The sequence below is a fragment of the Camelus dromedarius genome, chromosome 6 (assembly GCF_036321535.1).
Source record: "Camelus dromedarius isolate mCamDro1 chromosome 6, mCamDro1.pat, whole genome shotgun sequence".
Lineage (NCBI taxonomy): Eukaryota > Metazoa > Chordata > Mammalia > Artiodactyla > Camelidae > Camelus > Camelus dromedarius.
The window spans coordinates 91430714-91441966 of NC_087441.1; the positions used below are offsets into that span (position 1 = coordinate 91430714).

Genomic DNA, 11253 nt, shown 5'->3' on the forward strand with positions numbered 1-11253 from the left:
CATCAAAGGAAAGTAGGTTTACTTACATAAAAATTTACAATTATAGATGTTCAAAAACATAACCTACAAAAAATCAAGTGAGAAAAAGTATCTGCTTATGACAAAAAATTCTTATCTGTTATATGAAAGAGTTCACACCATAAACAGATTGTGGCCATACATACAACAGAATATTATTCAGCCCTAAAAAAGGAAGGAAATTCTGACACATGCTACAAGGTTGCTGAACCATGAAGACCTTATACCAAGTGAAATAAGCCAGTCATGAAAGGACTAATACTGGATGTTTCCACTTATATGAGGACCCAGAATAGTTACAGTCATAGAGACAGAGGGGGGATGGTGGGGGCTAGGGCTGGGAGAGGGGGAAAGAGAGTTATTCTTTAATGTGGACAGAGTTTCAGTTTGGAAGATGAAGAAGTTCCTCAGATGAATGGTGGTGATGGTTGCACAACAATGTCAATGTACACAACTCACCAAACTGTACATTCAGAAACGGTTAAAATGATAAATTTTATGGTATGTGCATTTTATCACAAAAGAAAAATTTAAGTAGAATAAAGTTCAAAGAAATCATAGCAACAATAAAAGCAATAAAACACTGATATGTACAACACCCAGGACATGAATAGGCAATTCACAAAGGAGAAAATAGAACTAATAAATACATGAAAAACTGCTTAAGATCAAAGGTATTCAAACTGCAAATTAAAAAGTCAAATAATCAAAAATGATATTAATCAATCCTAAGAGTTCAAATAATGTGGCTTCTTGTACATTGAAGATTTCAGTGTGAAATTGTATACCAGAGATTCAAAATTATTAACACATCTGGACCTCCAAATTATATATATATATAACTTTTATATTCTTAATATAAAAATTCTCTAAATATAGAAAAAATGTGCAAAGATTACTTTATGTTATGTCTTACAAAACCAAGAAACTGGAAACAAAAGTAAACATCTAAAAATAGTGGGGCTGCTAAACAGACAGGAAACAACCACTGGATACATGATTGCATGACCATTAAAGCGAGGATTATGAAAACCGTGCAAGAAAATGGGGGAGAGGGATGGAGGACACAATATTGAATGCAAATCATATAAAAACATGAGTGAAAAGATTAAGTATATCTATACTAAATGTTAATATTTATGATAATGGGATAGGAGTGTGAAAAGCCCCACAAGCATCTTCCAAATTTTCTAAATCGCACTTATAGTTCTATAATAAGAAAAAAAAATTCATTACAAGAGTTGTGAAACCCTGAGTTACAGCCTGTGTGCGAAGGCCACAGAAACTCCCAATACAACTTCCTGGTTTATTTCTCCACAGGCGGAGAAGCTAACAGAAGAAAGACTTCACCCCAGGGCAGAAGCCACAGCACATCCTGGTGTGTCTTTTCCCTAGCCTGTTGGCTCTGTAACGTGGAAAACACTTTCCATATCCAACCACAGTTGTGAAGACAGCTGAATTCTTGATCTGCCACTGTCTTCATACCTGTAGTCACATCATTATGGCAGGCACTGCAATTTCCCTACCCAGTATCTATTCTGCCTTCTGCCTTAATGACAGACCACTGATCAATCACAGGCCCAGAAAACAGCATTTCCCAGACTTCCTGGTGTACAGGGATGGCTAAGTAAGTTCTGGCCAATAAGAAGCAAAAGTTATTGGATGTGTCTTCTGGGAAAGCTCCTTACAAGGTTGAAGGTAGACTCATGTAGTAGGCCCACTTCTGCTCTTAACCCCTTCTTTCCTGGAATATGGAGGTGATGACTGGAGCTGCAGCAGCTAACTTGTGATCTAAGGCAATCTTAGAATGGAAGCCATATGCTAAATATACTAGAGCACACAGATCCCTAATGACACCAGAAACCTGACCTACCAGCACTGCCCTCCCTGCTACAAATGACTTTAAGAAAAATAAAACCTTTAACTTGCTTAAATCACTGATTTTTACACTTTAGTACTTGCTGCCAAACAATTCACCATCTGTGAAGAACTAACATTAAAATCTATACACTTCCATTAAGAGAATGTTTACAATAAAATTAGGTTCTCCTGGTTCCTGAATCAAATTCAGCATTATTAAAGACACATTCTTCTGGGTTCTCAGAACCATAATCATAAATCTATGTTTTCCTCAATCCTCCTTTTCTCCTATGTTTACCACCAGTAATTGTTCCTTTAGAGGACTAATTTAAATAAAACCTTCCAAAAACCATTATTTATACATAACGAGATCTAAATTGGAGATATCAAGTTTTTCTTATTTTTTAAATACTGAAGTATATGATTAAATCTTCACATGAATATAAGTTACATAAGCATTTTATTCATAATAATAGTAAAATATCATCAAATATTAATTCAAAAATGAATAATTAGTCAGTAATATAAAAATCAATCCATATTTCTGGATAAAGAAAGCAAGCTGAACACATGCAACTAATATTGCTCCAGTCCCAAACCTCTCCATAACTGCAGTAAAGAAATATTTTTAAAAACATAAATCCTCAAGGAAGGGCAAGTAGGAGTGGAGATGACAATATACTGAAAATGGGAAGAACACGGGCCAGCAGTAACAGACTCAGCAGTGCCAAGGATGTCCAGCTCCACACCGGCCAGTGCTAGTGTACAGGACAGAGCAGGTCTGAGCCACCCTCATGAACCAGGAAGGGAGTTACTGCGGTAAGCCAGGACAAGCCACATGTCATGGTGAATATTATGTGTCAGCTTGACTGGGCTAAGGGGTACCCCGAGAGCTGGTAAACCGTTCTTTCTGGGGTGTGTCTGAGAGGGTGTCTCTGGAAGAGCTTAGCATGCAGCAGACTGAGTTTGGAGACCTGCCCTTGCCAATGTGGGTGGGCAGCACACAGGCTACTGAGGACTTGATTGGAACAAAAGGATAAAGGAAGGGTGACCCTCCATCCCTGAGCTGGGACACACATCTTTCCTGCTCTCAAGTGGATGGCAGAGCTCCTGGTTCCCAGCATCCTTGGGCAGCACTGCTGCTTGCTCTTTCTCCCCTGATTCATATTCAAAAAGGTTTGCAAATCTCCTCTACAGTTACAATTCAATTTCCCTTCAAGAGCACTGCAGTTCTTTAGAATATATGATTCTGTCTTGAACTCTGGGCAATTCAGTATTAGAGAAAAGAGTGTGGTTCCCATTTGCTATCTGTTTAGTCCACGTGACCAACATGAGTTGAGTCTCTGAAACTTCTTGAAAAACATGAGCCGTACTGAGCTCATTCCCACCATGGATGTGCAGATGTCTGTCATGGCAGTCAGAAGGGACAATTTCATAGGCTACTGAGGGAACTTTAATTTAAAACTTTTAGACTCTTTTACACCAAGAAGCCATTAGCTGATGTAGTGGTTCAGTAAATGTCTTCAATGAATTTCTGGACATGGCCACAAATCCCTGTACCTGCTTCACTCCCCTTCAATTATCCCATTAACTGATGAGGAAGGACATAAGCCTGAGATAAAACCACCGTTCTCATAACTTCCTCTGTCACATCATGCAGCAAACACACCTGCTAACTTCAATGTACAATAAATGTAACACAATATTTTCTTATGTTTAATGTAATAAACAATTATTTTTGAACATTCACTTCAGATACTCATTTTTGGCAAAGGATTTAAGCTTTTCCATATTCATACCAAACACCTCCAGTTCGTTCCCAGCAATTGGTTTTATTGTACTGCGGTGTATATGCCAGCTAGAGCAGAAAAATTCCTGGTAGGAAAAATTTCCTGTGGGCTGTGTCCTGGTGATTGCATTTGCTCCACAGGCCTAAGACTCAGACTCCCTCTGAGCAGAGCAGGATGGGGCAGGCAGGGAGAGGAAGCTGGGCCCCAGGCCCATGCCTGGAGTCCTACCAACAGGTAGTTATGTGACGTACAAGAGAAGGGAACATGCCAAGCATGGCAGGTGGGAGTCTGTAATTTGTTTTGGCTGTAAAGACAAAGCCACTCAGACATACTGTCAGTTTCCTGGCTCCATGTATTTTACATAAACCATCGTAGATACACAGGAGAGAAAATACACAGTGGCCTGTAAAACACAGTACTTGGATGTGGCAATTCCTAGTTGTGAAGATACAGCCAGGAAAAAGCTTAGAGCACTTTCAAGGACTTGATTTTATAGACACAAAATATATAGATTCCACTAACTACCATAACAGCCTTGTACTTAACATATTTTAAGCCAGATAATTCTAAAGAATATTCCATATTTAACATTAGGAAGAATTATATAATTGGATCAGGGACCATTTGACAATGCACTAGCATGGAAAAAATGCAAAGCTAAATTATGTAGGTTTTAATGTGCAGCTTATGTTACATGCAATTGCTCTCCTTAAAGTAAGTGTTTTATACATGTAATTAATTTTAACTTAAAAAGAACATAAAACAATGAAAACAGGCTCCACAACCAAGAGACACTTCTCTTCATTTCTCTGTATTGTTTTATTTCATCTGAACAAGATCAATTACATCCACAATATCAGGGCCCATAACTCAGCTCAGTGTTAGAGTGAGATTTAACCTTGGCAAAACAGCACCTTGACTCAGCTCCCTCTGCTGTAAGAAGCAAAGGTCAGAGCCATCCAGTTATTTCAGGAGGACACCTAACTACACAGGTGGTTTCCTACTCAAACCCATTCCTCCCTCCTCATTCCTTGCTGCTGGAGGCCGGTTTAGGTACTTACCTCTTGGGGCCAGGTGATGAGATGTGGTCCCCTCACCAGCAACAGGAGAGAATCTTGACTCATCAAAATGTACCAAAGTAATTTTGTTCCCCTCTAGGGCCCACACTGGGCACGGACAGACAGGGCAAATCTGCTAGGAAGGTTTCTGAGGAAGAGAGTCTTAATTCTAAAACTCTAAAAGTAAATACACCAAGAGTCAGTACAGGAACTCGGGCAGCCACCCTGGGGCCTGAGGGGAACCAGCACAAGAGGCCAAACAAGTGAATTAGGCTGGGTTCTCACCTCCATCTCTCAGCTGCTCAAGTAACCAGCCCTGAGTGGCCTGACCCTGGCATCCTGTTTTGTGGGATAATAAGCCCTCTTTGGTTTTGGACATTTTGGTTGAACCTTCTGTTATTTGCCTAAAAAGCACTCCAACTCATACAAAGAGTTTAGCGGGAATTAAAAACTCCCCAGAGAAGAATATCCTGGGTTTAATATCTAAGCAACCCAGAATCCACAGGGCTCTTCTCTCAGTCCCAGTTACTCACCATCAAAAAGTGATGGCCCTCAGGTTCAGCTCAGGGAAAATTAAAAATAACTTGTTCAATGAACCTCTCCATTAGATCTCAGTCTTCAATTATTCCATGTCTTATTGGCCACTAAAGGAAGAGAAAACAAACTATGTCAAGCTTCAGTCCATGTCAGTAAAAGCAACAGTTTTAAAAGCACTGGCCCAGAAGAGACTGAGTTATTAGAGAAAACAGGTCCTTTGCACTGGGTGAATGTTAGTTTATGTAAAGAAATAACAGACACTTTACCAGAAATATTAAGTTATATTATCATTTATATTCTACTTCGCATCTCTAAGTACAAAGTATCATCTTAACAGTGGAGTAACAGATGGAAAAGTACAGCTAATCTGCCATACCATTCCATTTGGAGTTTGGAGGTTTTTAGAACAAATACCTAGTTAAACAATTTTAGTGCTTCTTTTTAATTAATCAGTCTACAGCTCTTCTACATCTGACAGGTTAGTGAGTCAACCTGCAATTTTCCACAGAAGCAGGTCTTGCTCTCACATGAAGCCCAGCATTCCCAGAGTCAATCCTGCATTCCGGGGTTTTGTAAATTCACTTGATTTCCCCACATGAAAAATACCTTGTTCAACTAACACAACACTGTAAATCAACTATACTTCAATTTTGAAAAATACCCCATACAAAACCAACAACAACAAAACCTCTTTTCCAACACAAGAATAAAATACACAGCTCACAAGTACAATTGCTATGAAATCTACCATTTTCCATGATTCATCCTACTGCTCTGTTCTTGGTGATACACTTACAGAAGCAAATCCCGGTGGGGAGTTTACCTTTATGGCATACGTGGGTTTATCTATGGCTTCATCCCCTATGAAAAAGTCCAGGTCATCAACTCCCCTCAGCACCCTCCTTTGGGCTTGGTCAACCACCTTTGCTGACTCTCTGATGGCAATACCTTTGGGAGAACAGCACAAAGATTTCTGTCAGCATCCATACTCATTTCAAGGATCAAGGAAGCATAATATAACCCTGTGTATGTACAAGTAAATTTTCAATGCCAGGGTCTTATTAGGAGTTGAGTGTGTTCACAGAAAAGACGCTATCACAGAGCACATAAAGTAATACAGAAACCTTTCTTATGTTCTGGTATTATTTTTAGTGCGGCACAAAGGAGCCTAGCTGGTCTGCTTTTAATACTGACAAAAGATGAATTACTAAATTTTTCAGTTTCATCTGAAAAAACATCCCTCATGATAGTGAAGTGAAAAGCACATATCAATCGGTTCCAAATTTTAGAATACAATGTAGAAGGACACAAAATTAAAAATATAATGTGAAAGAAGAAAATAAACTGAAAAATGCTCATACACTCTCAAGTCATTTTAATAAAACTGTGTCAAAAAAAAACAAAAATATATTTTTATTCTTGTTACAAAATCAATAAAAGAAAAAACTGAGGTTGCTGACTAATATCTCACAAGAAAAATTCAATAATCAAACAACTGTATTATGTAAAAATATTAATGGCTTTATGATATATTATTTTAATAACAGTTTAACCACGATATTTAGGAATATACTTATATTTAATAATCATATGAAACTTCACTGTAGAATTTAACATCTAATGAAATGTGGAAAGCTTCATGAAGATTCAATTTTCCACTTAAATTCCTAACCCCTGGTCACATTTTGCTTTCCCATAAACTGATCTTCATCAAATTTATTCCAAAACAAATGAGTAAACATATACAACCATTTTTAAAAGTAGAGTATTTGTAGTTCCCAATTTATTAGAAATGAAGAATAACAGCAAAGCTAAGGGAGTGAATTTTAAACCTTGCCCTCAGAAAGGCATCTTGAAATAATAGCTTGAAAAGGTAGGAAAAAGAAAAGAGGTACAGGACAGAAATCACTTTGCTCACCTCCTCTTCTGACTCCATCTCACTGCCGCACTTGGTCCAGAAGCTTTCAACTTACAGAAGGTGGCACAAATCCAAAGCGCAGGATTTCTGCAGGACTAAGGCAGCAGGCGTGACGTGGACGTGCTGGGGGCGGAGCCCAGAGGAAGCATCCGGGGCAGAAGCAGCGGGCGTGCCAGGACCACGAGGCCGAGAGTGGGGCTGGGGAAGTCTGGAGGGCCGGGACGAACTGCGGCAACTGCAGCCACAAACACACCCGTCCCCGAACACAGACCCCGCCACGGGCGGCGCACTGACGGGCACCGCGCAGCCACCTGTGCACACGCAGCACGTCAGAGGGCCCTGGCGGGACGGCCCGCAGCCGACACCAAACGCCTCGCGCGGCCGCGGCGCTGCTGCCGGGCCGGCGGGAGCCCCTGCAGCCGTCTCCCCGCACCTCGCGCCCCGCTCCGCCCTGGGCGGCGGCGGCAGCGGCGGGAACCGGGGCGAGCGGGCGGCGGGCTCCGGGGAGAGCCGCAGACGCCCGGGCGGAGGCCGCGCTCCCTCCAGGGCGCCCGGGCTGCAGGGACCGGCGCTCGCTCCTCGCCCCGCGTCGGAGCGGCCGCCGGCTCTGGGACTGACCGGCCGCGTCGCCCTGGGCCCCGACTTGCCCTCGCCCCCGCGCCCCGGCGGGGTGGCGGCCTCCGCAGGGGCCGCGGCAGCGAGAGCCCGCCTCTGGGATGAGGTCCAAGCCCCCCTAGGCCGCGGACCTAGGACCGCGAGGGCTTCAAGAAGCGGGCGGCGTCCCTGTGCTTCCGGAGCGAGCAGGAGGACGAGGTGCTGCAGGTGGGCAGGCATCGGTCCCGGACCAGTGGACTGGCCCAGGAGGAGGACTGGAGCCCCAGGAGGAGCCTGCCGGTGCTGCCGTGAGGGAGGCTTACCAAGAGGCTGGATTCAAAGGAAAGTCAGGCAGACTCCTGGGCATATATGAGAACCAAGACAGAAAGCACAGGACATATGTCTATGTCCTTACTGTCACTGAAATATTAGAAGACTGGGAAGATTCTATTAATACAGGAAGGGAGATAGAGTGGTTCAAAGTAAAGGATGCCATCAAGTTCTCCAGTGTCATAAGCCTGTACATGCAGAGTATCTGGAAAAATTAAAGCTGGGTTGCTCGACAACCAGTGGAAATTCCACAGTCCCTTCCCTTCCAGAGTGTAACACCTTGTTTGTAGCTGCTGCACAGCGAACCTCTGGGCTGCCATCCAGCATAAGATAGACAGGGTTGGAAGGACCTCTTCCACCATGTGCAATCTCATGGGCAGAGGCTTCTTTATTTTCCTTGACAAATATCTGAAGGACGCTTACAAACTGAATTTGCCATGCGGGATTTTTTTTAACAATCTGCTTGATTTTTAGGTGCTTTCAAATCTTCTTTAAAAAGAAAAAAGATAGTGTAAAATATTTTAATAAGCCAAAGCCATGTGGATTTTTTTTTTTTAGATGCCTTAAATGTGCTCTTCCACCCAGCCCACCCACCTTGTTATTTTGGTTGGCATTTTCACTTTTTCCCCAGTATTTTTTTATCCATTTGATGTCAGTCTGTGGTTTTTGTCAGATCAACATACTTGTGGGTATATTATCCCGGTGAATTGTCTTCTCATTCACAATATTAACATATTCAATGAATCCATTTGTCAACTCGTTTATCTCAATTTTCACAACTGGTACTATGTCACTAGCTACGTGATATGGCCAATTCCCCTGTAACTCAATAGTCCCTTAATACAGAGTTTAACTCTATGTAGCTGGTGAGTTTTAGGCAGTTACTGTAAGCAAAATGCATGTAGTAGATATCTTATCATGGAACCTGTATTCATGGAATTGAATTAGGGTGCTCAGTTGCCAATTCCCTTTATTCATAATCTCTCTTTACACAGAACACACAAGAACCATATTTCCCTCAATGTAAATTGCTACTTTTAAATATATATTTTCAGTTTAAATTTAGTGACATCTCTTCAGTTAAACTTGCTGGTTACCAGTAAACACCTTAAATAGCAGTCAGTGGTGACTGCATCAGAATTGAGTAAAATGGCCTTCTTGTTCACCTGTTACAGACCTAGTTTTTTAGGGTGCCTCAGAATGTCTCATCTTTTATAGGTGGTCAGCAGGTAGGTACTATTTATCATGTAACTAATTACTGGGACACTGGAATGTACCTAAGAATTATTTTGTCTTATTTTTATATTCACATAAATCCAAGAATCCCATCTAAAACACATAAATACCTAATCTGAAATGCCTGTACTTCCTCAACCAAGTCAGAGATGAGATGGGGCAAGTAAAAGATGGTTCTCTATGTAGATATTAGCTTTTTGTAAAGATCATAACTGTTGAGTATAAAGTAGGAATAAGCATAGTTAGACATTTGTTGTACAAATTGTTAACCTTTAAAAATATAATTGCTGCTGAAAATAGTGCTGTTATAAGGAAAATCAGTGCCACCATTTTAAAACTGGGCTCTTGTGCCATAAAAGCAGCTGAGCTAAATACGAGTATTAGTTCACAAATTAAGGCTTCCAAAGGAATAAGACAGAAAAACTTTAATCCACTGACATTTCATTCTAAGTTATGTAGTGTGATCAGACATGATCTTCCAGAATTTTTATATTTTTCTTTGTACAGAGGTTATGTTTTCTGGGTGTTTTTTTTTTTTAAAGGAAATACTTAAAAATCCCACAGATTGACACTTGTTATCAATCTTCAGTGGACTAAGTTTTTCCTCAGTAATCTCTGAAGTTTCTTTAAATTATATACTTAACACAGAAGATAAATTGATTGTTTTTGTACATAACACTGTGTCCACCTGAAATGTCACAAGTACTGGGGGGCCTGGGTATGTTGTACATTGATATTCTTAAAGGTAATAATGCATGAATTTCTTTTATAAACTCTTGGACTATGTATTTGATGTGTAAAATATGTACAGTATTAATGTCAACCATTTCTTAAAGGTGAGCCTATAAATATTGTTGTATCATTTTCTTTGGTCAGTAACATTTGGACCAAGTAGTGCCACTTGGGTCAGGATTTTCTTCAGTGCCATTTAGCAAAACATCTGTCTTTGGTCTATGCAACTAGGAAAATTTTGTATAATGCATCAGAATACTTCAGAGTTGTCACACTTTAAATTTCACATGAGGGGTTCTTCACTATTCTTGAACTCAGCCCACTGAAGCTAGAGGAAAGGCCCTGAGGATATTTATTTCTGTTAAGAGAAAAAAGCCTACATTTGCAGGCTCAACAATTGAATCTACTACAGATAAAAAATAGTGTCTACTCTCTCAGTCCCTCAAAGTTTACAGAGTGTTGGGACTTTCATTTGTGCTGCTTTCTGTTGGGTAGTTGGATAAAACTGGGCGGCTAAAATTTTCAGTCCCAAGTGCCTACTAAATTAAAAAAAAAAAGTTTGTAAATTGACTTGCAGACACAAAGTAGCAAGTATCCTACATGTTTGATTTTGAGTTTTCTTAATTTCTTCCTTTTTGTTTTTTTTTTGTAAACAGGTGAAATTTTCCAACTAGGCACATGCCATTCAATTTTCTGTCTATCCCATAGTTGTATAAAGTAGCAAAACTGAAGGGGGGAATGATTGTTGTATACACTTTAAAATTGCTTTTTATGGTCTCATTTGAGATAACTGGTGTAAGAATCTTGATGTTTTATATATTTGGAAATATCAAATTAAAAAATTGAAATTAAAAAAAAAAATCCTCACACAGTCTGTCAGTGCAAGTTCCAGTCTATCAGTGCAAGTTCCAGACTCCATCCTCTGTGCAAGATCAAACTTAATTCTGCATGGATTTAGCATTAAACTGCCAAGAGAACATGAAAGACTATCAAGAGACAAAGGCAAAAAGGTTCTTCAATTCATGACTTTACTCAAGTTCACCAAGAATTTGAGGGCAATATTTCTACTCAAAAGAAAAAAATCACCACCCTAAAGAAAAAGTGCTAATTTAGTGAGAATGAAACTACCATGCCCAAAAATTTAAATGATAACAAAATCAATCTCATCTTTCCCAAAAGG

The 11253-nt window shown here is 40.2% G+C and overlaps 1 long non-coding RNA gene and 1 pseudogene across 7 annotated transcripts in view; one reads left to right on the top strand and one right to left on the bottom strand.

The window, feature by feature from the left end:
- LOC135321558 (uncharacterized) overlaps positions 1 to 7627 on the bottom strand; it is a 941446-nt gene extending 933819 nt beyond the window's left edge. Inside the window, exons 1-4 of one of the 7 annotated variants that reach the window (XR_010381412.1) lie at positions 7182 to 7627; positions 6087 to 6211; positions 5260 to 5370; positions 4730 to 4903 (exon numbers count right to left, since the gene is read on the bottom strand). This is a non-coding gene — a long non-coding RNA (uncharacterized LOC135321558). The remainder of the gene's footprint in view (positions 1 to 4729; positions 4904 to 5259; positions 5371 to 6086; positions 6212 to 7181) is intronic. The other 6 variants (XR_010381414.1, XR_010381417.1, XR_010381418.1 and 3 more) reach the window with 6 other exon arrangements.
- Positions 7628 to 7928: 301 nt separating this feature from the next.
- LOC135321557 (diphosphoinositol polyphosphate phosphohydrolase 2-like) lies at positions 7929 to 10981 on the top strand (annotated as a pseudogene).
- The last annotated feature ends 272 nt before the right edge of the window (positions 10982 to 11253 follow it).